Genomic DNA, 24785 nt, shown 5'->3' with positions numbered 1-24785 from the left:
GAACGCCCAACCAGAGGATGGCAGATTTTAATATAGTTCTACATAAGAACCTTACAGAAACAATATAAAATTTTACGGATTTTGGAAGTACATTCATTGAATTGAAATCTTACAAACTTGTATTATTAAAAGCTTACATTATTTGTACTAAAAACTTGTAGAACTGAATATGCCAAGGTTTTGTACAATGATTGTAAGATTTGTTTTTTGGGTGAACTAACCAATTATTCGCAAGGAAAGCTTTCATTCTACTATTTAGTTGTTAATTGACCAATCTTAAGAACTTATTAAAAGTTCACTGGACTGTTCAATCAGTTTTTAGATAATGTAAATCAATAACGATACCAAGAACCCTGCAAAGGAGGCATTCTAGTACATCGTCTGAGTGTCAGAACGTAACCATTCAAATGTAGGCTTTTGTGGTTAAATTTGTATTTTTTCCAAGAAACAAAACCATATCATACGATATCTAATGCTTATAGCATATCAATTCTGTCAAGCCACATCTTAAGGAAATGAGCATTACGCTGGACAGATCGCCACTGCTCTCATTCAGTTGGCAATGCTCCAGAAGCAATCAATTAGGAAGCTAAGTATCACGCTGAATGGATTGAAAATTTCAATTTCCCAACCTTCTGCCCCATAATGGCATCGCAGCCGCAGCTAGTCAAGCTGATTCAACGGAAGCAACGCATCTGTTTCTGCTGCCTGATAGATGTAAATTGTATTGCCTCCAACGAAGCAGCACTTCTCCACTGAACTAGTAGGGGAAAGTATTAGGGATTATCGAAATTAGATAATTTCTCGATTACTCGAAAAGGTCGTGCGTGCGCATCCTTCTGCCATGGCCGCTGACGTAGGGAGTCGTTTGTTATGAACGGCAACGCTCGTTTCGAGGCGCTGCTGCCTAGGAAGAGAAGTCCATTTGGGTAATGAGTTGAAGCACTTCATTTATCCGATGCGTCAGTGTTTCCGATCGCAGAAATAAGGTCATTCATTCAGCGAAGCACATGAAGGGAAGTGCTTCTGAATAATCTAATTCAAATTGGACAAGTTCCCTGGCAATGCAATTTAATTTCGTTAATTAGTTTAAAAGGCTGGTTGTATCTAAACTAGGTTTTTAACTTGGCCAAAGTGCATCTATCCAATTTGACTTGAATTTGGTAGTGCATTCGATTCCAATCCAAGCCATCATTCCGACAAATGTTTAAAATTTTACGGCAATCTTAGAATGAAAAGTTTTAGGAACATGAGATATGTCAGTTTTTTGCCATGAAAGTAATCTAAGCACTTCTTTCATTAGAGAAATGCCTTAAAGTACATATTACCAAAAAAAAAACATTCGATCTATTTTGTACTTGAACTTTCAATAAATATAAGATATTTAATATATTTACAATGTGTTTACTGCCAAACTAAACTAAATTTGATATTCTAAACATCTGATATGAAAACTGAGAGAAATCTTTAGAATTGAGTAAGCAGTTTTTCCTACAAAATTTAAAGCCTTCATGCATACATGGTAGTCAACTGAGAGTTTTATTTCCATATTTTTCATCATTGAGTCGGCATCTTGATTATAGTTTTACAATAATCGTTAAATGGAATTATGAATAAAAACGATTACAGTGACTCGCAACTATATAAATGAGACCACTGGGCGTAACCAATTAATCGTGAAATGGTCCTCATTAGTAAGGTTGATAAATTGCATACATGTACTCCATGCTTCACACACAATTCACTGTGTCCATCGGCTTCCAAAGCGGTTAGGGCCTCGTGTTTTATGACTAATGACTTGCGCCTCCCTTCAGCCGCTTTCAATTGTAAATCACCCGGAAATATAACGCCCGGATCCATCCAGTTCGGTAGAGTCGAGAGATTTACGTACCCACATACCGCAAGCTGTAGCTCTCAAATTGCACAACAACACTAGCTCTGTTGAAACGCACTTCCGTTCCACGGGTGTTACTCACCCGACATCGACTCATTTTCACGCAAGGTGATAATTTCTCCCACTGCCGCCGGTGGCAGCCAATACCCAGAAAGAAACGAATATGAACCGTTTTGTTTCGGATCATAAATCATTTACCATGCGACGGGACTTGAATCGTTTCCAAATGTCGCCAAATGGTCAAGTGGTAACCTTTTCCGGACTATGATGGATGTTGGTTTACCCCCAAGAAATTTTCTCTGAAAAACGTGATGCAAAAAATCATAATAACATATCAAATAAAACATAAATCACAATTTTCGACAATTTGAACAAAAAAAAACTGTTTATTGTAAGTACACAACACTGGAGTAAGTATTCCAGTTTTTTTTTTTTAATATTTGTGTTGCAGAATGCAAATTAGATAAATGCAATAATAGCAAAGCCCTTTGCATGGTTTTAATGATTTTAAAAACCCAAACCTCATATTCTTTACTTTTATATTCCTTTGGTAATTCAATTTTCCATTATATCGTAAAGGAAAAATGCGTAGCTCGCACTTTGTAAAAATTATAATTCGTGCATATGAAGCAATATTGTAGACTAAAAACAATCTGTTTGAACTTTGAAAATTTTGGTAACTAACCTAATCTTAGACTTCCAATAAGCATAATAATTTAAGCAATACATCGCTTATCAATCAATAAAAATATAATAGAAAAAAAACCTTTCCACTAAAGAACTAAGCTACACATTGGTCAGAAAGGGTTATTATTTTCGTTGTTACATTCCAAGTAACCCATCACACGACGACACTGTCCGGTTTCCGCCACCAGAATGTCTAGAGGCAAAATCATAAACGAAAATAGAAACACATTACCAAACGTGACTCAACTGGGTCAAGTGCACCATATTAAAAATGTGACAGCTCTGTATATTGTTCTGTTTCGTGTTTCAGCTCGTCTCTTCGCTTCACCGTTAGTTAGAAAAAGCGTTTTTTTTTACACAAGATTTATACGCAAACGTTGATCCTACTGGGGAAATGACACAGTGGAAGAAAAATTAGAAACATTACGGGGCGAACATTACAAGCAGACACGCACACAGCCTTTCATTTCCTGTTAGTTCACAAATAAGGGCAGAAAAAACTTCATTCTGTCCAAAATCCTAACACAATCCCGTAGACCGGAAATACTGACCTCATTGACGTGGACAAGGACTGTATATAAATTACTGCCCTTCGAGTAGGCTGGTGGTCAATCTTTTGGAGAAAAGTTTGGTTTCAAAGCACGAAAATATTAAAATAAAATTTATAAAACAAACGCGTTAATGTTACTTCCAATTCCCGGTTATTTGCAGAAAAACCATTAGCTTCCTCAAACTGGTATCTTTGAAATACTGTTAAATAGCATTCAAAACTTCTCCGCTATCTGCACACCCAGTCTACATCGTTTACTTCGTTCGGCCTTCACGTCATATTATTCCATCACCTTTTACTACTTTTGCACTTTATAAAAAGTGGAATTCACGACTCGCAAACCTGTTTGAGCAACAACTTTCCAAACCTTCGGTATAACAAATCCACATCGACTATAACCTCCCCCAAATATTTCGACTGTTTGTACATAAAGCCTATACAAAAGTATGGGGCTCTGCTGCTTTGCACCCACCCGACTACACATTTTCCCAGCCTATACGGAATTCTTTTTATTCTCTTTAATTCATGCTGGCACGTCCCTTGCCGCCTTATGTTATTTGAAAGCGCGCGTGAAAAACGGTCCACCACCCCCCGTGTCGGACTGGAATACCCACCATAACGTGACTGAGTTCGTGGCTTCACCAGTAACTTATCGTCAGCTACTTGTACCGGCGTTAAACAGACAATACCGTTCGAATGCGATAACTTTTTGGGCGAGGTGTAGAGAGTCTGTTGCTTGTTGAGTTGTGAAAACCCCTTTTCGAGTTTAGTTAACTTTTGAAACTTTTGAAACGAACCTTTTTCTGTGGCCTGAATCCATTCCGAATACCGAGCTACAGGGAAAGTGAAAGTATCTCATGTTTACATTTTTTTTCTAGAAAAATGGAATAAGAAAGAATGTAGGTCAATGCATTACCTTCTGCACAAGACTAATTGGCAAACATTTCAAACATTTAAAGAATACTGAAAAATAAAATAAATTGAATATAAATACTTTTATACTTTACTTTAGATAATAGATAAATTGTTTTAAAAAAAGTAAGACACATACAAATGGTTGCATAACATTCCTGACGTGTTCGGGTCAATATGACCCGAATCGCACTTTCAAATTGCAATAACTTTTTAACGCAACAATGTAAAGGTCTGAAACTTCTTGACTTTTCCTATTTTTTGGAAAACTATGTTCCCAAAAAGGGCCAAAAAAAACTCACACGGTGTTCGGTCCATATTAACCCGGATTTGACTTAGCAATATCTCAGGCATTTCTCAATCAAATTCACATGTTTATATACCCAAAATAATAGTCAGCTCATAAATTTTCCACAACTACGGAGGAAGGATCGTCAGTTGGCCACTTTTATATGGACGAAAACTGCACACGAATATCGCGCATGAACGATTTTATTGCTGTTTTTCTCAGAAATGTACACAACATTATTTCAGAGATGACAAATCATGAATATAGACAATATTTCTACAGATGTTCTAGGTTCTTGGTTCTTGGTCTACCAGGTCAATTACGCTTGGTACCATGGCCATTCGCATGATTTACGACCTAGATATGTCCACACCAGGCGTTCTAAGATCTCCAAATCATTCTAGATTGACTAGATTGGCCAAATCGTCTGCAGACTCCAGAAAGATTAGGAGAACTTAGAACGTGTGGTTTGGACAAATCTAGATCATAAATCATGCGCATGACCTCTAAGGACCTGTATGGGCACCATATGGTTTGCTATTGGTTTTGTACCAAGCGTAATTGACCTGGTAGACCAAGGCTCTGAAATCCACAATGGTTTGGAGAACCTAGAACATCTTTAGAAATATTGTCTGTATTCATGATTCGTAATCTTTGAAATAATGTTGTGTACATTTCTGAGAAAAAACAGCAATAAAATCGTTCATGCGCGATAATCGTGTGCAGTTTTCGTTTAAATAAAAGTGGTCAACTGACGATCTTCCTCCGACGATTACAAGATGTAGGTGTGGCCGACCTACAATCTCACGGCAATTTCGGAAAATTTATGAGCTAGCGATTATTTTGAGTAGATAAACATGTGAATTTGACTAAGAAATGCCTAAGGTACGGCAGCCCTTACTGCACCGTTCAATGTGCAAAACGATCCATAAAAGAATAAAAAACGATCCGTAACTAACATCTGAATGTTCCATAAAACGATACCATAAATCCATAAAATAGTTCGGGAGATTCCATAAAAAATTATTTTATGATCCATAATTCTTTAAAAAATGATCCATAAAAACTATATTTTGATCCATAAAATTTCAAATTTGCGCAATTTTTATCCTGATGATGATCCATAATTTCAGTAATATGATCCATAATTTTGGTCATATGATCCATAATTTTGTTTATATGATCCATAATGCTTGGAAAGAAGGCCAATGAAACTATATTAATTGATCCACACATTTTATAAAATCTATGGATAATTTGCCAAAATTTATGGATCATATGCCAAAACTATGGATCATTTGAACAAGCTATGGATCAAATGGCCAGAGTTATGGATCATATGACTAAAATTATGGATCATATTACTGAAATTATGGATCATCATTACGATAAAAAATGCGCAAAATTTGAAGTTTTATGGATCAAAATATAGTTTTTTATAGATCATTTTCCAAGATTTATGGAACATTTGTCATACGTTCATGGTAAAATAGCAGGATGTATTGTTTTTTTCTTGACTATGTTAATGGAACATATTTTCCCATTAATTGCTAAATTTTAGTTTAGTTATGGATCGAAAATATATTCTTTATGGGATCTCCTGAACTATTTTATGGATTTATGGTAGCGTTTTTATGGAACATTCAGAAGTTATTTATGGATCGATTTTCGTTATTTTAAGGATCCGTCTTTATTGTTTATATGCAAAAGTATGTTTTGCCCTGAGATACTGCTAAGTCAAATCCGGGTCAATATGACCCGAACACCGCAAGTGTGAGTTTTTTTAGCACTGTTAGGAAGGTTAAAGTTGATTTTGAGTCAGATTTTCTTCAAACCTTCAGGGAGCACAGCATTATGAATAGAAACCGAGTTCTTTTGATTATGAATCTCGTCGTCCATAGTGATCAGCCTCGGTTTCATCAGTTAGCTTCGGTGTTTCTATCGTTTCGATTTATTTCCTTCCGGCCTTGTAGTCGTAAAGGCTGGCATGTTGCATAGTTTTTTGGACAAACAAATGGATTGCCTGCTTTGTAGCAGGCACTCATTAAGGTCCTGCTCACAAATTATGTAACACTGCAAAGCTCGAGCGTTGGGGTTCGAACTAAATTTATTTAATAAATATATCGTCCCTTCAAAAAGCGTTACGGTTGGTATGGAGAGTACGTAAAATTATCAAATTCTAGGTAACGTAATTCGTAAACATACCCACCCGTAACGCCGTTGAATTGTTGATTCGTATGTGTTTCCTGATCCGGAAAACGCAGTCCATACCGACGCAGATGATTTCTTGGCGGATCCGCTCTTGAATCAATGCGCTTAGTAGCAAACGTAGATCTTCCTCCATACATCTATTCTCGATCTGTAAAAACCGTACATTTCCGTAATTAAGCCTTGCCCGACCAATCACTTCTCGACGAATGACGGCTCAACTACGTCATTCCTATCGTGAAGAACAGCGTCTCCTCCCGGGATCTCAAACAACTCGGTACGGCTTGGCAGGTGTAAGCTTTGTGGCCCTCAGCTTCACACCTTCGGTACAGCTTACTCCGATCAGGACCTTTGCAGTCATACGACTTGTGTCCAAAATCGAAGCTCTTGAAACAGGCCTGAGGCTGTTTCACCTTCAACCCATCTTCAGCTTGGTCTTATCCAGCACATTCGCCAGATGTACCTGCAATGAGGCAACCCGAGTTCCCGTTCGTCTTTGTCTTAACCGAATTACGGTATCCTGGATTTCAACGTCACACTGAACTCTCAGTGCAGCCACAGGCTTCGGTACTTTCGTCCAGACCTCGGCACTCGACTACCTATACTTGGCATATGGCTCACACCTGGACCCCAGCATCCAGCATCTCTTTTTCAATTTTGTATACGCAAGACTCTTTTGCGCAGCATTCCGCTTCAGGACGGTGAAAATCACATCCTTCTGCAATCTACGGATGTAACCGTATGCAGTTGACATCCCCGCCTAGGCCAATGAGCTTTTCGTTGCATCTCGCCTTCAGGACGTCGGCGTAGCTCTTACCGTCCGCTTTGATGATAATCGCTTCACCCTTTTCCTTCCTGCAACGACCATTGGAGGGTCCACCTACTCTACGGGTACTCACCTCCTTAGCCACCGGTACCTCTTCCACAGCTCTTGCTACTGCCCTCTCACATTTAGCCTTTTTAGGATTCACAACTTCCTTCCAAGGCGGGTCTTCTTTCCGGTGAACTTCAGTAACTTTTGTTGGTGAAGGCACTGGTTTTCGCCGTTCCTTAGAGTCGGCAACATGCTCGAACTTCTCCCGCCGGATCTCTGTAGCCATCCTTTTTGTGGTACCTGCTTGGTACCTTACTGAGCTTTGGAGTATATATAAAGAGTTCATCACTGTGCTTTGGAGTCGTTCCAGAGACGCCATGCGTCTGCAAAGTTCCACAGTCTGATATTCTGCCAGCTGCTTCTATTCGGTAATTCAGTAATGCTGCTTCTTCAGTTATTTTCATTTCGGTCTCCCTCCTAGACTCCGCCGCTAGGCTTACTGCCAACTCCTGCTCTTCAGTAAGACTGCAGATCCTGCATTCTGTCGCCTTACTGGCCTCCAACGGAGTCTACCATTCCTGCTTTGCTTCTACGACTATGTGGCAGAGGGCCATATCACGTCTTTCTTGAAGTCAGCGGCAGTTTGCACGGTAGTCCAGAAAGGACATGATTACGTCCGTGATGTTCGTAATCACCAACATTTTCCAATCGGCCCCTTAGCCTCGTGGCCGGTCATCACCTTCTTGATGACCTTGGCCTGGGTAGTCCATCCATCTTGATATCAATGGATGCCTCCTCTATTCTGCCATGCTCGTCTCTGTCGCATACTTCCGGCGACCGGTGGAGTGACCTAATAAGGCCACTTTGTCTAGGTAGGGTTCTATATGACTGCCAATAAGTGAACACGTCTGCCGTAAAAGACACCAAGCATCAAGTTAAGAAAACTCCCTATCCCCGACCGCAAGATCGATAAAGTGCTTGATGTCTCTATCGACCGGGATTTAACCTTCTAAAACCCACTTCCGTGGGCGAAATCGGTTGTTAAACAAGGATTGGTTAAGTCTGAACCCTTTTCAAGCCCCACGCGATCAACAACAGGGCAATCTCTCCTGTGGACAGCTTCTCTATGGCTTGGAATTAATCTGCCATCTTCGATACCTTGGCACAAACCTTCATCCAAAACGTGAGAGCTGTTTCTGGATTGCTCCCGTTCACATCTGTCGAAGCCGCATATGCCGAGGTGGGTATCCTACCGTTCCGCTATCATGTGCTGACGGTCATCTTCGGAAAGCCGCAATATTCGCTTTTTTCCTCCTTATTGAGGGGCGTCGGATCCTGATCCGGCGTCGGACACAATTGCCCCCAACTTCATTTCGCTCCGCATCCATCTACCGTCTTCTAACCAGCGGCATTTTTTCTTATCAATAAAAACTCGAAAAATCGGATTGTTTTCAGAACACACTCCACGTTCTGAGGCAGTTGTTGTGATAATTCTCTGAAGTTCTGTTATTGCCCCTAGCGTCCTGATTTGCACCATTACAAAAATCATCCACTCTGAAAGACTTATTTTTCTTGATCAGTTAAATGGATGGATGCCGTATGCGTTAAGCTTGGATTTACTTTTCTGGCTGCAACGACTCACCTCCGGAGAACAATGCGTTATTTCATTGTTTGGATTGCCGGATCTCTTCTCTTCTCTTCTCTTTTCTTCTGTTCTCTTCTCTTCTCATTGGCATTACATCCCCATACTGGGACAGAGCCGCCTAGCAGCTTAGTGTTCATTAAGCACTTCCACAGTTATTAACTGCGAGGTTTCTAAGCCAGGTTACCATTTTTGCATTCGTATATCATGAGGCTAACACGATGATACTTTTATGCCCAGGGAAGTCGAGACAATTTCCAATCCGAAAATTGCCAAGACCGCCTAGGAATCGAACCCAGCCACCCTCAGCATGGTCTTGCTTTGTAGCCGTGCGTCTTACCGCACGGCTAAGCAGGGCCCTTGGATTGCCGGATCATTCAGGGTATTGTTGGCCAATCCGACTATAGTTCTTCGATTGAGATTCTCCACCGTGGAAGGCGATCGAAACCTAGATGGGTTACGCTAAAATGTTTCTCACTTTTTTCTTGTATAGTTCCTAAATTGTATGGGGAAGGGTCGTTTGGCTGAATTGGTTTTGTCCGAAAGCCATTTGGTCGAATGCCACTAGGCCGAACAACACATTAGGCCGAATCCCATTTGGCCGAACGGGTCATCCGGCCGAAAAGGTTATTAAGCTGAATAGGACATTTGGCCAAAAAGGACATTTGGCTAAATAGGACATTTGGCCGAATTGGTCATTGGACCAAATAGGAGATATGAAAAGTGTGAAATGAGGTGTGAAAAGTGAGACGTCACACTTCTCACTTCTCATTTCTCACTTCTCACTGTAAAAAGTGAATAGTGAGACGTGTCACTACTCACTTCGCACTTCTCACTTTTTACATTGAGAAGTGAGAAATGAGAAGTGTGACGTCTCACCGCTCTCACTTCTCACTGTAAAAAGTGAGAAGTAAGTAGTGAGAAGTGTTACTAGTCACTTCACTCTTCTCACTGTAAAAAGTGAGTAGTGCGAAGTGACAAGTGACACGTCTCACTACTCACTTCGCTTCTCACTTTCAACAGTGAGAAGTGAGAAAAAATTGTTAAGCTTTATTTAGGTGTTTTTGAACTTAAAATTAAGTCCAACACCGTGATTTGAGAAATAAGGAGTGAGAAGTGAGTAGTTTGTCATCTCATTTTTCACTTCGCGCTACTCACTTTTCACAATGAGAAGTGGGAAATAAGTAGTGAAAAATGGGACGTCTCACTTTTCACACCTCATTTCTCACTTTTCAAATGACTTATTCGGCCCAATGCCAATTCAGCCAAATGTCATATTCGGCCAAATGACATATTCGCCAAATGTTCTATTCTGCCAAATGTCCTATTCGGCCAAATTTCCTGTTCGGCCAAATGTCCTATTCGGCCAAATGTCCTATTCGGCCAAATGTCCTATTCGGCCAAATGTCCTATTCAGCCAAATGTCCTATTCGGCCAAATTTCTTATTCGGCCAAATGTCCTATTCGGCCGGATGACCCATTCGGCCAAATGGGTTTTGGCCAAACGACCCTTCTCCAAATCGTATTTATCTGCATCAAGCCTTGGTAGTTTAACATTTTTTTATCCAAAAAACAATATTTCTATTGAATTCTTTATAATAACGTATGGTTTTCATATTTTGAATTAATCCGTTTCAGACGGTTGTAACGTGAAACGTTACACGGTTTTTAATTAAATGTCAAGTCAAAGCCACAGCTGAATTGTAATTGGTGTTGACTACAGCATGGAAAAATTGTTCCACATGTTTTGGTTTAAAGAAACTGTTTTTAAATAATTTTAATACTACACATAAATAAATATTTGTAAACCAAATGATGCCATGAATTAGTGCAGCAGGAAATGCAGTGTCCTTATTTATTCTATCAATGCTAATCAAATGATTCAATATTCAGGAAACAACTCATTTACACTTCATAAACAGTGCCCCCATGATACTAATCAATAAAATTCCAGAACTCCAAACAAATCGTAAAATCAAGAACCGATTACCCCAAAGCCATCGAACTGACCGTGACAACTCCAGCTGCTGGCTATCAAAAATAGAAGCAAAAAAAATACGTGATCCACTCCGATTGGACCCTTTCTCACACCGGACAGACTCAAACAGATAAACCCTCGCTCTAGCAGAACCAGGCTACAAGCACTCGCCCTTCTCCTCCTCCTACTCAACACAGACACACTTTACGAAAAGCTACGGCGATAATGATTATGTTTTGATTTGATGATCCCGAACAACTATAGTGCTTCTTTTTCTTCCCTCCCACCACGTACCGCCATCGACCGTCACAGTTTAGAGGGAAGCTGAGATCCTCTTTTCTTTTTTTTTTCTCTGAAGTTTGATTTTCTTTTGCTGTTTTTTGTTTTACTACCCTTTGCAAGTCAATCGGCCGCAAATCATGCACCTTTCCCCATGGTGACTACAACTACACAGTTCCCCACAACCAGTCTTAACTTTTGGTTTTCAGATTGTCGATTTTCCTACATTAACAGCCTACACACTCTAACAGATTGCTGAAGGGGGATGACGTACATAGTTACAGAAAACATAAACCACATCGTGAGAAAGTTGAAATGAGGCAGAGTTCTTTAGACAAATGTTGGTACTCTGATGTATCAGAAAACAAAACCGAATTTTTGTTTTTGGAAACTTGTTATCCAATTGTAAGCAATTTATGATCAGTTGAATAATTTCTCGTGGTGACGTATTTATCTAATTGTCCCTTATACTTTTTTTTATTAGCGTTAGGGACTGGAGCAGGATTCAACTGGTCGGTGATATAATTCTTGGCTATGTGTGAAAATTAGATTTGAAAAATATTCTTAGGCTTCCACATTATAATTTTATTTCAAATCACCCTCAACTTAAAAAATAATAAACATAAATGAAAAAAGTACTTGAGTAGTTGATTAAATACAAAAAAAATATTAAATAAGATTTTCAAAAACGATTTTCGATTTACGTGAATTTTGCTTTCTGATATAGTAGATCTACTTTTGCATTCAATTTCTTATGAAAAGCTGCCACTTTTCCAACTCTACGATAATAAAAATCCTCATTTGTTGAAAGAACAAGAATAGTTAGCGACATCACATATCAATTTCCTTGATAGTTTTAATGGCCCCAATCAAATCATTAATAAACATGTTTAAAACTGTTTCTCACTTCTACCCTCATCTAAAACGATTCTTACCGCTCCATATGTTGTTTAAATATTGTTTTCCCTCCCACGATTTGAAATTCCATTTTTATGTCAACAATCCCGCACTCACACCCACAGACCATCGTGGCATTCTCGTGGTTCAGTCTTCTTTTTTCCATTTTTTTTTCATTCATTTCTCACGGTCGGGTTTATTCCAACCAAATTGCAGCCGTTAAATAGTTATATTGTAAACATTGACAATTGCGTCCCATTTGTTACAAACACACGTTAGGAATACAAAAAAAATCGAAAACGATCGACCAACTGTGAAAACCTTCTAGAGCGGGCTAATTTTCTTACACCACCGACAAACAAGCGGAAGAATCACTCACCATGGAAAATTAGTTCGCTCTCTGAGGAGCTTGGTCTACGATTGGACAGCTGATATCGACATTTATCCACAAACCCTCCCACACCCATCTCACATATGAATTCCGTGCTCTCAAATCAATGGTTGATGTCGTCAGTGTAAATTTGTGCCTGGTGTAAAAGCTTCCGTACGCGCTATCGCCTCCTCGCGTACATGTTGTCGTCGTTGTTGTTCGAAATGCTAATCTACGCGACAAGATGTTGTTGAGTGGTACGGTTTACTAATAAAAAGAAAGCCAATCGGAAAAGCTGGAACCAATCGATATCGGTTACGGCATTCGACAAGGACATGGATTCCGTAACCGGCAGAACTGATGTCAATCATTGTTTTTTGTTGCTGTTCACAATTTTGTTGTTGTTCAACATTTCCCTACAGGTGGCTTTCGCGTCGAATCGATCGTTGTTGTTGTTATCAAAACCAATGTAAAGGGAATCGTTTGTCGTTTTCTATTAAAATGTTATGGAATTTTCAACTAATTATTGCTTGTCGAAAGTATCAGCGTATTACAAAACGCAATTCATACAAATATTACCGAGGATCGATTTGGCACGAAAGTCAATACTTACTCATTTCATTAACACTACTCACCACTGCAAACATTTAAATCTGCTACGATGTTCGATGTCCTATTGTGTAATTTATTTCCTCTCGTATCATTTTATTTTTTTCTTTTCCATCAATGTTAGCATCATTTTCATCCTTCAACGAATATATATATGACACATACAACTTTAATAACTTATTCTTCATCCGTTTCGTATTAATAATACTAACAATAATGCTATAATTGTACCTCATCAAATATATATATACATACATATTCATCATGTCGGAATGGGCAAATGCGATATAACCAGGCGGCAGGCGTGCTGTAGAATCCTCGGATACGTAAAGCTCCGACCACACTCGAGAAATCCGGGGAGAAGCATCCACTGCCGTGGTAGATTAGAACTATTCCGGTTTCCCACAACGCTGTTGGGGTGCTTCTCTCGCGGTCAACGTTCGTTCATGAATGGAAAATCATTCGACCGGATTCATGGCGGCGTTGGCGTCGGATTTCGAATACGTTTCCTGAATCGATTAGAAAAAAAAGCGTTAAAATAACAATTCCTTCCCTTGACAATCGTCTACTGTCGAGAAAGGAATGAAAAGAAATGAACCCACCAAATACATTTTTTGTGCACTGATAACAAAATTTTCGTCTTTTTGGACAATTTTGTTGGTTGTTAAATTCTGTTTTAGATCCTTCTCTTTTACTTCGGTTCAAAATTTCTAGCCCTTTTTTGTGCTTGATCAGGCGTTTTTTATACTTTAAGTTGTTATTTTCTCTCAAAAGTAGTACTGAAGCAAATCTACTTTCATTGCTATCCGACGGTAAAAGTTTGCATCCCTCATTGGAATCGTTACTTTGTTTTGGTGTTGAGGTTTTTAATTCACTAACCATTGACTTTTACTTTGTACGATTGGTACCGATTTTTCACTACATGCAAACATATTAGATTACTACTCTATAGTGCAAGAATCCCGTACCACTGAGTGTGTGTTCATTGGACGTTTTTCTTTGTGTTTGATGTGATGTTAACCAATAGCCACTAGCGAAAGTTCTGGAAATTTTTCTCTCTCTTCTCTCTTTTCGGTTGTATGTCGTTTTGTTGGTTGTTCCTTAGTTCAAAAGTAGATTGTCGAGAAAAATTTCTAGTAGTTGTCACCAGCGATCGCCTACCAGGGCAAGGTCATGAACTGCTTGTTAGTCCTTGCCCGGTGGCAGAGCGTTCCCCACACTACAACACACATAAAACTCATAGAAAAATCAGTAACCAAAGAAAAATCAAAGTTCAAACGCAGTAGACGAGAAAATCAGCCTTCCCGAAGCAAAACCCAAAAAAAAAAAACAATTAACCCCTCCCAGATGTCTTCCAAATACATGAAGAGCGCCATTTCCGATGGCACTCGCATTGTGTAGGTATAACTTAAGGATGAGGCCCTTCTTAATTCCAGAAACAACTGTTCCATCAATTTAGTTTGGGACCTAACTACTGATCCCAATAGAATCATGCAATTCTTTATCAATCAGCTGCTTTTCTCGAAAGTTGCCACTGTAAATACACTGAAATCGGCCTCAACACGTGTTCCAAATAAAAGGCAAACTAAGCGTTACTCAAATTATGTACAACTCGAACTCAACGCGATTTAAAGATCCAAGTACTTGAATTTGCAAAATACAATTTTGATTTTCTCTATTCACACAAATTCGAACTTTAGTTCAGAGCGTATAATGCCATTACATTTTACTGATTGTTCATTTTTCTTCAAAAAGGAATTGGAAAATAGGATCTGTTGATACAAATGAATCAAGGTATGCCGAAAATTGACGTTTTATTGCTTTTGAATGGCTTTACATAGATCGTACCTTGGATCGTACCATAATCGATATACCAAATGTCGAAGAGAAGGGCTTAATTGAAGGAAATTTGATTTACAAATATCTTTTTTAAGGCAAATATTTCTACTGACCCTCATATCATGGCGTTGCTAAAAGTAATGGTACAAATTCAATCGTACATGTGATTCATAGGGCTTGAAGACTTTTCGTCGAAAGACATTTAATCAAATGACGTATGGTCGAGTGACATTCCTCGGAAGTACATTCAGTTGAACGAAGTTTGTTCGAATATGAATGACAGCACAGATTTTGTTATTCTTTTCGTGAATACTTTTTCTTTCAATGAATACTCACACACTAAATGACTAGTTCAGTATAAAATTCACTTCCAACCGCAATGCGTTATTGATTAATCGAAAACCTAATTTCGACTTTATACCCTTTCGACGTAATGTCCTTTCAATCAAATTTTATTCGACGAAATACATAGACTAAATATCTTTCGACCAAATGCTTCTCTTTTGGCTTCTGAAATTTTTAGATCTCTGAGATTGCTTCGAAGTTACAAAGTAATGTTATCGGAGATCCGTAATTGGCTGCTATACAAAGTCCATAAATTTCGATTGAAGCTTGCAAAAGATTTCCCTTATTTTGTGATGTTTAAGAAGTTCAACCCTAAATTTTTACATGGGAGTGGTTTTTGATTCCTATGAAAATGGTTCCCATTAAGTTTCAAAATTCCTATGATAATCGCATAGGTACGGGAGTGTCTTCGGTACCAGCTAATGAGTCACCTTTTAAAGCCGCTTATCAATTGATAAAAGAGAACGATTATTTATTTTAGAAGCCTTCAGTGGCAATAACCACAAAATAAAGGCTTTCAATGGCAAAAAAGAAAATTATTCTTGCATGTAAAATAGCTGGTTGCAATCAAAAGCTTTCATATTGGTCTACTGTTTGCTAAATTCAAATTATTTCATGAAAAAAATGTTACTTAGGTCCTTTTGAAAAGTTAAGCGAAAAAAATGTCATTCATTTTTTTTTGGTTCACTCGAGGCAAGAAACCATATGCGTGTGCACGCTTCGATATTGGCTCTGATTATGTATGCTGTCAAACCACAACTTTGACGTTGCTTAGGTTGCTCTATCAAGTGTCAAAAATATTCAGAGTGGCCCATAACCAGAAACATTCCCCTACTGTGAAAGATACTTGCATTTTTTCTCGCCGATGCTCCACCAACTGAAGACATTGAGTCTTAAGACTTCTGAGTACGCTGAGTCAAGATTCTTGATAATCTTGGATTCTTGGGATCCCGAGCTAAGGAAATAAGATTTTTCAGAGCTTCGTAAACTAAGATTACGTTCGGATTTGCAAATCACTGAAACACTCCCATCAAGTGCTCCGCACAATTTAAATCGCTTCCTTGTGTTTTGACAGTTTTCGAAAGGAAACTTTGTCATAGCATACGCAAACGGGACTCTTATGGAGGACAAAACTTCCGGCTTTTTGAGTTCAAGAAGTCTCAACAAGTTATCATGATTTTTTTTGGGAGAGATAGGCTGGAAGATTTGTTCTGGGATTTTTTGGCTTTGTCAGTCTTATGTATTCAAAACGATGAGTTTTGTTTTGCCCGACGTTTCGGCCTACCGTTTTGACAGTTTCACTCTTGAAAAAGGCCAAAATTAAAGGCCGAAACGTCGGCCAAAACAAAACTCATCGTTTTGAATACATAAGACTGAAAAAGCCAAAAAATCCACCATAAAGTTATCATGATTCATATCGGTAAAAATGAGAAATTGTATATCAAAAATCCATCGGAGTTCTGAAGTTACTCTTCAGGCTCAATTATAAACAGATACATATATTTTATAAATCATGAAAACAATAGAAAAGCATTTTCAAAAGCATTCTCATCGGGAAGCGTTTTAGCTGCTACCAGAAAATAGTATTTGCTATAAAAAAAATTAATATGAATAAAAAACTTCAAAACATATTTTCAAAAACCTTAGCAATTTTTCTAATTGTTAAATTCTATCGCTGCAAAAAAAGGATAAATCTTCATTCGCTTCTGCCTCTCCACGGTAAAATATTTGTTTTAAAAATGTAATCGGCCTTAAGCCAACCTTTTATTATACCTGACAGGTGCACTCGTTTAATGGAGAGATTAGATTCCGGCAGACTTTTTTTTAAGAACCTCATTCTTTCGTCTTATATCAGTCAAACGTGGCATTATCTTCTCCCTTCGCCTTATACCGAGCAGACGCGATCATATAAAGAAGGCTTAATCTCCTCGATTCGTCTTGCATTAGGCAGATGCATTCATTTTGAAAAGGTATTATCTCCTCCCATCGCCTTATACCGGGCAATAGACCTATGCGCTGATTGAAATTTTATCGGTGGCGGCTTGATAGATCATTTTCAGCCAGCGGCGGCGGCGTGGCGGTGACACGCCGTTGGTGATCGGTGGCGTCGGCGTGTGTAAAACATTTCTTCGGAAATTCCCCAGAAGTTCCTCCAGGAGTTCCTCCGGAAGTTTCACCAGGAATACCGGAAGTTCCTCCAATAATTATTCTGAAAGTTTCTCCAGACTTTCCCCAGAAGTTCCTACAGAAGTTTCGCTAGGAAGTCCTCCGGAAGTTCCGCTAGGAGCTCCTCCGGAAGTTACACTATGATTTTTTCCGAAAGTTCCACTAGGAATTCATCCGAAAATCCGTCAGGAATTCCTCCGGAAGTTCCGCTAGAAATTGCTCCGGAAGCTCAGCTAGGAATTCCTCCGGAAGTTCCACTTAGAATTCCTCCGAAAGATCCACTAGGAACTCTTCCGGAAGCTCCACTAGGAGTTCCTCCGGCAGCTCCACTAGAAGTTCCTCCGGAAGTTTCGCTAGAAATTCTTCCGAAAGTTCCGCTAGGAATTCCTCCGAAAATCCGCCAGGAATTCCTCCAGAAGTTCCGCTAGGAATTCCTCTGGAAGTTCCGCTAGGAATTCCTCCGGAAGTTCCGCTAGGAATTCCTACAGAAGTTCCACTAGGAATTCCTCTGAAAGCTCCGCTAGGAATTCCTCCGGAAGCTCCGCTAGGAATTAAACCGGAAATTCTTCTAGGAATTCCTCCGGAAGTTCCGCTAGGAATTCTTCCGGAAGTTCCGCTAGGAATTCCTCCGGAAGTTCCGCTAGGAATTCCTCCGGAAGTTCCGCTAGGAATTCCTTCGGAAGTTCCGCTAGGAATTGCTGCGGAAGTTCCGTTAGGAATTCTTGCGAAAGTTCCGTTAGGAATTCCTGCGAAAGTTCCGTTAGGAATTCCTGCGAAAGTTCCGTTAGGAATTCCTGCGGAAGTTCCGTTAGGAATTCCTCCGGAAGTTCCGCTAGGAATTCCTCCGGAAGTTCCGCTAGGAATTCCACCGGAAGTTCCGCTAGGAATTCCACCGGAAGTTCTGCTAGGAATTCCTCCGGAAGTTCTGCTAGGAATTCCTCCAGAAATTCCACTAGGAATTCCTCCGGAAGTTCCGCTGGGAATTTCTCCAGAAGTTCCGCTGGAAATTCCTCCGGAAGTTCCACTAGAAATTCCTCTGGAAGTTCCGCTAGGAATTCCTCAGGAAGTTCCGCTAGGAATTCCTACGGAAGTTCCACTAGGAATTCCTACGGAAGTTCCGCTAGAAATTCTTACGGAAGTTCCACTAGGAATTCTTCCGAAAATCCGCCAGGAATTCCTCCAGAAGTTCCGCTAGGAATTCCTCTGGAAGTTCCGCTAGGAATTCCTACAGAAGTTCCACTAGGAATTCCTCTGAAAGCTCCGCTAGGAATTGCTCCGGAAGTTCCGCTAGGAATTCCTCCGGAAGTTCCGCTAGGAATTCCTCCGGAAGTTCCGCTAGGAATTCCTCCGGAAGTTCCGCTAGGAATTCCTCCGGAAGTTCCGCTAGGAATTCCTCCGGAAGTTCCACTAGGAATTCCTCCGGAAGTTCCGCTAGTAATTCTTTCAGAAGTTCCGTTAGGAATTCTTTCGGAAGATCCTCCAGGAATTCCTCCGGAAGCTCCGCCAGGAATTCTCCGGAAGTTTCGCTAGGAATTCCTCCGGATGTTCCGATAGGAATTCCTCCGAAAGTTCCGCTACGAATTCCTCAGGAAGTTCCGCTAGGAATACCTCCGGAAGTTCCACTAGGAATTCCTCCGGAAGTTCCTTCAAGGAAATTTCTCCACTATATCTTCCATAAGTTTCTGCAGGCTTTCTTTTGGCTGTTATTTTAGAATTTCCACGGAGATTTGTTCAGAAATTCCTCCGAAAAGTTGTTTGATTTTTTTAAGAATTCCTCCGGAAGTTTGTTGGAAAATTCCCCCGGAATATTGTTCATAAATTTCTCCGTTCAAGTTCATTAAGAAATTCCTCGCGAAGTCCTTCCTCTAATTCTTCCAGAAATTTCTCCAAAAATACCTACGGGAAATCCTCCTGGAATTACTCGGGAATTCCTGCAAAAAATATTCCCGAAACTCCTACTGTTGTTCCAAAAAATCTTTCCTTAATTCCTCGGGAATTCCTCTATATGATAATCCGGAAGTTTTTGCAGGATTTCCTCCGGAAGTTCGTCTAGTAATCGTTTCGGAATTTACTCCTCCAGAAATTCCACTAGGAGCTACTCCAGAAATTGTAATAAGGGTTTCTTTAGTATTTTCTACGGAAATTTCCCCACTCATTCTTTAAAAAAAATCCTACAGAAATTCTCCTAAGGACTTTTCATAAATTTCTTCGAGGACTCTTCAGAAATTCTCTGTGAATTCCTTTCGAATCAAACATGGAATTCCTCAAAACTAACCTTCCAGCCACCGCCTCCAACCGAATTTTTTTTCGTAAAATCCTTCAGGAATCCGGAAAATCTTACGCGGCATCTTGCAGGAAATCTTCCAAAAATTCCTTCAGAAATTTACTTGACAATTCCCCCAAAACTCCTTCAAGAATTCCGCTGGAAAATCAGCAGGTTTGACAAATTAAAACTCATCACCAACCCAGCCCCAGGAAGTTCCTGAAACATTTTCCGAAGCAATTGTCGGAGGATTTCTTGAAGAAAATCGCCAAAGAATTTCTGGTTTGAAAGTAGGGTTTTTCAGATAAATTCTTGAATGAACTTTCAGTGTACTGTGTAAATTACCAAATGGACTTACAGGATGAATTCTCAAAAAAAAATCCAGGAGAAGAAATTCTAGAGTAAAGAACTTCAATTTTCAAAGGAATCCTAGTAAAAATTTCCAAAGCTGTTCATGAAGCAATTCCTCAAATTTGTGAAGAACAATTCACACCATTTTTGAAACATTGAATATCAGTTGGATTTCTTGTAAAAAAAAGTTATTGTTTGGCCGTTATAAAACAACTTTGTTCGCACTATGCTAGAAATTAGCTCCTTATTAGTTGCAGTTGTAGGTACATCGATATCCAATGATTTCGATTTAAGGACTTTATCGGAAATGAAGTGAATAAATGTCGCATAAGCTTACCTGAGTATGTGTATTTTCGACATAAACAAGATAAAGTTTTGAAAAAGAATTACGGAACCCTCCTGATCAATTCTCACACGGCGGCACGTTGATCCATTTTTGATGGCATTGACGACGTAAGAAAATCGTCGGCGATGGCGGTGTGGCACAGGTCTACCGGGCAGCCTTTATCATTTGAAGAAGGTGTTATCTCCTTCCTTTGCCTCATACCGGAGAAATGCGTTCATTTAAAGAATGAAATATCTCCTTCCTTCGCCCTGTATCAGGCAGGCGAGATCACTTAAAGAAGGCATTATCTTCTTCCTTCGCCTTCTACCGAGCAACTGCGTTCATTCAAAAAAGGGAATATCTCCTTCCTTCGCCCTGTACTGGACAGGCGAGATCATTTAAAGAAGGTATTATTTCCTCCCTTCGCCTTATACCAGGCAAACGCGATCATTCAAAGAAAGCATTGTCTTTTTTCATCGCCATATCCAGCTTTCCACGCTCAGTAATGGCGGCTGATCGGTGTGTAAAAATCAATCGATCACAGTACGTTTCAACACTAGCTGGTGGTCAACTCACTATCTTTTTTCCCTTCCCCTCATCCAGGAACGGAATTATGACTACCACCCAAATTCTCAAGAAGTATAGTGGACGATTGAATTTGCCACACTCGCAAGCCATCATAACCGATTCTGGAAAGCTGGATACCACACTCTAACATAATTTAGACCGGATCGTAAAACACTAGTAACGTGTAAATGTATTCAATAATTTGTTTCAATGATAATTAGTCCCAACTGTACTCCGACTAATGACATTCCATTCTGAAGCAGTTTCGGTTGGAAGAACGAAACGACAGTACTGAGGTTCTATATTTACTACAATCTGAAACAATATCTATGAAATCTAGAACACAGATAATTATTTGTGAGACTTGTTGTATTAGTCGATTGGAATGGCTTTAGCTCTGGGAATTCTTCTTAATTTCCACGAAAAATTCTTCTGAGTATCTGAGGGAAATTCTCCTTTATTTAATATGGAAAAGTATTCTAAGTTTCCACGGGAAATTCTTTTGAATTTTCGAGAGACATTCTTCTGAGTTTCTTCGGAAAATTATTCTCAATTCTCATGGTAAAGTTTTCTAAATATCCACTGGAAGCTCTTCTCAATTTTCACGGAAAATTCTTTAATCTTTTTAGAATAATTCTTCAGAATGCCATGAAAAATTATTCTGGGTGTCTTCGGGAAATTTTTCTCCATGCAAACGAGAAATTATTCTTATTATATATATTTCTTAATATATTCTCATCAAATCTCATGGAATTGACTTTTCACCGGGAATTCTTGAAAAATTCCAAATGATTTTTTTCTAAATTTTTGAATGAAATTTTCCCAATTTTGAATTTTTACTGAATTTTTTTCAGAGTTTCAACGAGAAATGTATTCAATGAGAAATGCTTATGAATTCCAAAGGGAAATTATTCTGAGCGTATTTTTTTTTGAAAATCCTTCTGTATTTGTTCTGAATTTCCCCAAAAAGGTTTCTGAGTTTTCACGGGAACTAGCTCTTTTGTTTACTGTGTTACTCCGGAAATTATGCGAATGTCTTTTGGGTATGTCACAATTTCACATCCATACTGGACACATAGTTACGATCAACTACTAGAAGCCATTCAAAACAATAAAAAATCATTATATAGAAAAATTTGAAAATTAACTAGAAATCACAAACAAACGTTCAACTTAGGGATCATTTGCCTGTTGCACTACCGCTTGTACTCATTCATTGAAAATTGGTTCAATCATCAATTGCTTATCATCAAATCATGCTGTATATAACCCCTAAAACGCCATTCCAAACGTTTAAATAACTTATGCCTTGATGTATGTTTTCCTCTTTCCATCATCACTAATACAAACCCAACTAATATAGTTGTACATATATTTGTATATTTGTTGCTTTTCCGTCGTGTCCTATTGCATTGCACTTCTATGAACGCCTTTCTTCTCTATCACATTATTGATGTTTTTCCCATAGGACGACAAAATATACCACATAACATAGAAAACTTTATCCGACCACGGAACAGCGTTCACCACCAACCAACAAAAAAAAAACAAATTTCCCTCCCTATTCTTTTTTTTCAACGAATTTTGACGAAAGTGTGAAAATTGCGGTAAACAAACGAAACCACCAAAATCACCAGAGAGAAAAAAAATAGATATTCCGCCTGAGGAAACAGCAGCAATAATTTTGGCCACATCATCGTTAGCGCGCGCGATCGAAATTCGACAGCTTGACAGCTAAAGTGCAAATTAGTTAGCGCGCGCTGACAGGACTGCGCCCCTGCCTAGGAACGAACAGGCCAAACAAGAGAGGGTGCGGAAGCTATGCCCGCTTCCGGCAGGATATAGGTTGAAACGTCGTCATAAGGCAGTGCTATTTCGTAAGATGAGTTAAATTGGTTCGGAATGCTATCAATGCGGAATTGAATTAATTTATTCAATATGGGAAATATCGCCTCAATAATTTGTACTGTCCGCTCGGCACATCAGTCGAAACTTATACGAATGAAATAGTAAACTGTAAAACTGAAATACTTTGTAAACCCTTCATTATTAATAGAAGCTTACAAACGTCACTACTTCTTCTATGTACTCTTGTACTACTTAATGTTCCACCTTTATTCCATGAGATATAAAGTCAATTCATCACCATTAAATTAAGTGAGCTTTGTGAACAACAGTCAACACGAGCCAACAATTTGCATACCTAATGACTGATAAACTATACAATAAACTACCACTCACCTGTTTCATAGGAAGCAAGTTGTTCTTGGAAATAGACGACAACCCTCAATTCATGTTAGTGCAGGAACAGACTCACTAATGTGCAAAAAGTAGACACTCATTCAAAAATGCTGCCACACTGACCCAGGTGCCCTCCCTTTAGAATCAATGGCCGCATCCGTTGTAGACTGTATGGTATTCTCGGTAGTATACTGTCGCAAGCTATAAAGTTGAGCGACATTTATCGTTTCTTGACAACCATCGTCATCGTCATCAGTTTCACGCCGCGATGCCTGGCTTTGATGACGACAATACGAAGATAACGACGACATGTTGAGGAAAGCTCTCGTGTCCGTCCCCACCGACCTAACTCATCAATTTTCCATCCACGTTTTCGTGAACATTAAGTGTGCTGCCACCACTTTTATGACCTAACAACTTGATTCTACACTCGTTCGGCAAAAGCCTTCCACAAAATAATACCGTGCCCGATTTAAAATCATGATATTTGTTGCGTTTTCGGAACACGCGAAAATACGTATACCAATCCTGAAGGTATCTTCTGTTGCTTGGCCCATGTGAAACATGCCATCATTAGAGGAGCTCGTCGCCGTGCAAACACCACAGGTTGCCCCTCATTTCCATAAATTGACGCTTTGAACGCGGGGCTATGTGAGACGACGTCGGCGACGACAACGATCGCCAATGACGGCAATAAAAAGGAAACTTGACTGTTGACTGAGCTGGACGCTATCAACAGGAAAAATCAAACGTCGGAAAACGCAACTGGCTTCCGTATCCACCATATCCACAGACCGGACATTGTATGTGTATGTGTGTGTTCCTGTGAGTCGCAACACTACACATTTATAATGAGAACAGTATGTGTTATATATAAGTGTGAAAATATCTTAGTCAAGAGTCGCAAGACGGACGGACGTGGGTATTTCCGTTGGCATGATGGGGCCACTGTCATACTCCACTGGCTCTAGCCCCACTATAAACAGTTTCCTATGTAGCATCGAGCCACATAACGTATGATAATAATAACGGTTACGTTGCTGCGCCTCGGCCAGAGAAATGCGATTGAAAGATTCAATTTGTTGATAACTCAGTCCACTTTCAGCGGTGACATGCAAAATTTATTTGTTATTCAGCCTTGAGAAAGGCGGCAGCATACCACACACCACGAAGGTAGTCGTTTCTTTATTCAAGAAAATAAGCTCAACAGAATGTCGATTGATAATGGTGTCATCAACTGGAGTGAAAACGGAGTTGAAATATGCAGCATTTAAGGCACGGAGACCCGATGGAAATATTGTAAAATATTTGAAGTAGTTAATTTATTTTAAATTGTGACCGCACATCACTCCTTAAGAAAATGACAAAGTTTTTGACACATAACCCCGAAGTCTAATATAGCCTGTAAAAAATATTTTGAGCTTTTAGTGGAATGTCTTTACTAGTCTAGTCTAGTTAGTACTTTTCCATTAAATTCCACCACTTGACTGATACTTTACAGATACGTACTTCGACATCAACAGTAAGGCCGTCTCAGTATCTGGTGCTTCACTCGATAA

General features: G+C 39.3%; 2 protein-coding genes across 2 annotated transcripts in view; one reads left to right on the top strand and one right to left on the bottom strand.

Annotated features, from left to right (window-relative positions):
* The window catches only part of LOC134211150 (potassium voltage-gated channel protein Shab-like), a 593106-nt gene that overhangs the window by 364449 nt on the left and 203872 nt on the right, over positions 1-24785 (bottom strand).
* Positions 1-24785, top strand: part of LOC134211147 (potassium voltage-gated channel protein Shab-like) — an 88947-nt gene that overhangs the window by 2649 nt on the left and 61513 nt on the right.

Source organism: Armigeres subalbatus, chromosome 2, assembly GCF_024139115.2.
Source record: "Armigeres subalbatus isolate Guangzhou_Male chromosome 2, GZ_Asu_2, whole genome shotgun sequence".
Taxonomy (NCBI): Eukaryota; Metazoa; Arthropoda; class Insecta; order Diptera; family Culicidae; genus Armigeres; species Armigeres subalbatus.
Note: the sequence above shows the minus strand (reverse complement) of the source record. Positions and strands in the feature narration are given on the sequence as shown.